The sequence below is a fragment of the Apteryx rowi genome, unplaced genomic scaffold (assembly GCF_003343035.1).
Source record: "Apteryx rowi isolate R43461 unplaced genomic scaffold, aptRow1 scaffold_10, whole genome shotgun sequence".
NCBI lineage: Eukaryota > Metazoa > Chordata > Aves > Apterygiformes > Apterygidae > Apteryx > Apteryx rowi.
The window spans coordinates 4,666,107-4,670,276 of NW_020447197.1; the positions used below are offsets into that span (position 1 = coordinate 4,666,107).

The following is a 4,170-nucleotide window of genomic DNA, read 5'->3' on the forward strand; positions in this document are numbered from 1 at the left end:
CCCCGGGGCGGGGAGGCGGGCTGGGAAGAGAGGAGCCTCCGGGGTGAAAAATCAGGAATCTGGGCGCTCCCAGGGGTCGCTCTCCCCTAGAGATCCGTTTTCCCCCCCTAGGAAATGGGCAGCGGCATGGGTTGCCGTCGTTGGCGCCGCAGCCCAGCAGATCTTATCTTGGAGAGCTGTGGGATGATGGAAACTTTGAACTGTTAAATTTTACTCATCGAGCTCAGCAGCATGGAGACGAACTAGAGGAAACATGCAGAGCTCCAAGTATGGGCAATTGGCGATAAATACGGAGGTGTGGAAAAATCAGCTATGAGGGAGAGGCGCAAGAGAAAGTGTCGGGGCTTGTCTCCAGTCGGATATGTCCTTGGCCCCGGGGCAGAGTAAATCTGGCTGCAGGGTCCCGAAGCGCAACAAAATTGCCACGAACGTGTAACGCGAAGCACAGGCCTACTGAAGCTCCCCCTCGCTGGAAACAAACTTTTCAGCTAAGGATGCTGGTAGGTCTCACCGGGGGTGAAAGGTTTTCTGTTCTCCTATAGCCAATATCAACTGCTTTGAGCTAGTTTACCAGAAACGCAGCCGCAACTGGGCATCACATGTGGCCCGGCCCAGCCTGCGCTCCCCGGCGTCGGCTTGCCGCAGGGCTCCCCTCGGCGGGGCAGAGCGCCGTGGATGTGACCCGATGCTCACACATTGTCAACTGTACAGTAATTTCTCGCGTGTTTGACCAGTGCCATCTTGTGGCCTTTTTTTTTTTTTTTTTTTTCCTTTTTTTTTTTTTGGCAGGAATGTTCTGTATATTCATGTATCGGAAAAGAAATGTTTAGAAACCGAGAACTTAGTCTCCTTCTCTTCCTCTTTGTTCATGGCAGCAAGGAAAATTTTGTTCCATATAGTATCCTTGGTACATCACTATTGAAGACTATGTAGCTGAAGCCTCGCTACTTTTTGAACAGCCTGCAGCTGCCCTCCAGGCTTCACTGCTCACTGAAATGGTTCTGAAAAGCATCACACTGGCTTTCTAGCAATCATAACAGAAGTTCTCAGCATTTCCTTTTCTTTCTTTCTTCCCCCCCCCCCCCCGSAAGAATTTAAAACTATTTTGCAAGTGGCAGCCACCATGGTATTCCAAAGAAATTGCATTTGATGGTCTTCCTCTAAACAGAACTCAACTGGCAGCAAGTAGCAGCTACTTGCAAGAGTTTGGGGAAGCAGGTCCACCATGGTGTCATGTTTGAATCGCTTGACATTAAAGAAGTTTATCGTCAATGCTAGATGTGACACAAAGCGATACAGAGAGAGGTGATATCATTTGGGAGAAGAGGAGTACTCAAAGCTATGCAAATGCTTTATTGATGATCATATTCTGGGCTGCCGTCCAGAGAGTCTGGAGATCAGGATTGTGTGTCCAGGCTGGCTTATTATCAGGTGTCAGATACCTGAAAATTAACACAAAAGTGAGGAGATTCTCTACCAAATGTTTAGGTGATGAACTCTGAGGGCTGTCCTGTTCACAGGAGTAGCCTAAGGCAGATGTTCTCAAGGTTTGAGATCAGTCATGTGACCTTTGTCGTATCAGGTTGGTACAAGGAAAGTGCTTCAGCCAAAGGTGAGAAAGCTATTTCTTTAGCATGAGCATGAAGAAACAGCCTCACTGGATTATGCTAATACATGCACTGAGTTGCATGGTCCTCTTGCTCTGGTATGACATGCCATTTCTAAACACCTTAGAGTTTGGGGCCATGGGAAATTGCTTCCTTTCTGTGGAGAATCTAGAAAAAAAGTTAGCACAACATGGATTAAATCCCTTAGTAGAGCTGCTCTATAGAGTTTCACAATGCTCTTGAAAGGCTGGCTGCAGTTGTAATGTTACAACACTTAACACATGTAGCTGTAGCTGAGTGTGTTTCAAGAATTGATAGATTCAGGAACTTCTGGGGGATGAGCCTTCTTCCCCCAATTACCATATTTTGCAGTCCACCTTTCAAGCTGAGATTTTAGCTGTGTTTTTATTCTGTCTGTGACAGTGCGTAGCATGTACGGCTCTTGAACTGCGTGCCACCCCTGGCTCTGCCTTGCACTCTGTGCCTTCAGGCAAATCTCGGTGTCGCTACCCCTCCTACCTGCAACAAGAACTACCTTGCTGTCGCTACCCCAACAAGAACACACTTCCACTCTCTGAAGAACGTGCTATAGATGAAAACAGCAGTATTTTATCTTAAGGTGGTTTCATTAAACTGCTTCCAATTTATTTTAGCTTTCTTATATTGTTTTTAAATCAGTCATGGTGATCTGGGTTGTACATGATTCACCAGTATATAGGCAAAACAAAACAAGAAAGGTTTAAATCAGTTCAAGAGAGGCTTATCTGCAAAGATGTACAAACTTAAGTAATTTGGTATAGACTGATATGTTGATATGACCTTGTGTATAAATGTAAAATACACTTTGTTATGTACTTGAAATCACCAACAGAAAAACTGAAATTTTCTTAGTTACTGCGAATTCTGCTAAAATATTTCAAAAAATTGCAAAGATGACAGTATGTGTAGATTTTGTAAGAACAATGCAAGTAGAGTTAAAGTTGAACTACAGTATTGAGTCTGACAAAACAGTTCAAGTTGACCTTGCTTATGAGACAACAAAAGTGTCTTAAGGGGAAATAATAATTATCAAAGAGTAAAGAATGGTTTTATTCAAAGGCTGTTTAACCTCTGAGAGGTCTGGCAAACATTAATAGAACCTACTCTAGTTTTGTTTGTAGATTACCTCTACAAGGGATACTTTTAAAATGTAGTTTGATGTCATATCTTAGGATATTTACCAGCAAAAAGACAATGGAAGGAGCATACATCTCTTTTTACCATTGTATTGTTTCTTTATAAATAGTTATGCAAAGACATGTGATCAGATCTTTCTAAGTACTAAAATATGGTCTAAAGATGACTGAACTGCACAATGACTTGATGCTTTTTTTGTGCAGTGCTCCATATTCAGCTCAGCACACCTGAGCTAGGAAGTTGTTTTATCCAAGGAAAAGTTCTGAAAGATCAACCTAACGCAATGCTATTCCTGCAGTGCTGGAGCTTCAGATAACAGCTTCTGGTCCTCGCTCCTGTGGTAAGTGAATTTGACCTGCTTGATGGGTTAGATTCCACCTAGCAAGGTCTGTCTTTAAGCAAGAGTTCTGTATTGTGTAGCCTTTGCCTAGAAACACAGGGGATGAATTTTGCCTTCTGCATTTATAGTTTTCAGTTAACAGTGACATGATAGCAACTTGGGCATAGTATTATCTTAAAATTAAGATTTATTAGTTAGCTGCATCTGTTACTTCATGTGTATTCAACTCTAGCTGCTGTCATTAAGCCTGAAGGGTCTTGCATATTATCTGCACAAAAAGAGCAGTTGTGAATGTTTGGATTCATGTATAGTTCCCAGTTATTTCAGACCTTAAATTGATGGTTTAGAAGCAGAGGAGACTTTTTCACTTTTTGTTCAATTGAACATTGTAGTCGGAAGATTTCAACGGGGAAAGCTGCTTTCCTATGTTTTGATGATGTCTTTGCTTTCTACATCTTATATGTGTGCTTTGAAAAAGGTCTGTTGGATGTGCTTTTGCTGTTGATCATGTTTTTTTCCAACAGTAGATGGCAATATCCATTCATTTGTAAAACATAACAGCAAAACTCAATGCATTACAAAGTCTAATGTGTAAGTAGAGTCATAGTCAGGGATTTTAAATAAAATTATTTGTAAAAATCTTGATTTTTTTTTTTCCAAGTACAGGTAAACTTGTATTAAATGGCAACTTTTGCAATTTAAATAATTGTTATAGAATCCATTTTAATGCAAAAATTTGAAGGATACTATTTAAGCTTCACAGCAGTGTAGTATAATGAATTGTCATCATATGTAAAAAATTATAGAAAAAAAGCTTTTCGATGAGCATTCTAGTTACACTTAAGTGATCAAGGGATGCTGGTCAAGAACTATATATCTCTTAATCTTGGTAATGCTTGATGTTTTCTTGTTCAAGTTTGCTCAGAATGGTTATAATTGTCATTTTATATTTGGCTTAGGAACTAATTAAAACATATCTTTACATAAATGGAAGAATTTTTTTTTTCCTGTCTATATACTTTAGGATTCATCCTAACAAATTTGCTT

The 4,170-nt window shown here is 40.6% G+C and overlaps 1 long non-coding RNA gene across 1 annotated transcript; it reads left to right on the top strand.

Moving 5' to 3' along the window:
* Positions 1 to 24: 24 nt before the first annotated feature.
* On the top strand, positions 25 to 3,317 carry LOC112963914. Its single transcript, XR_003252786.1, has 3 exons — positions 25 to 500; positions 2,031 to 2,226; positions 2,987 to 3,317. It is a non-coding gene; the product is annotated as an uncharacterized LOC112963914 (long non-coding RNA).
* The last annotated feature ends 853 nt before the right edge of the window (positions 3,318 to 4,170 follow it).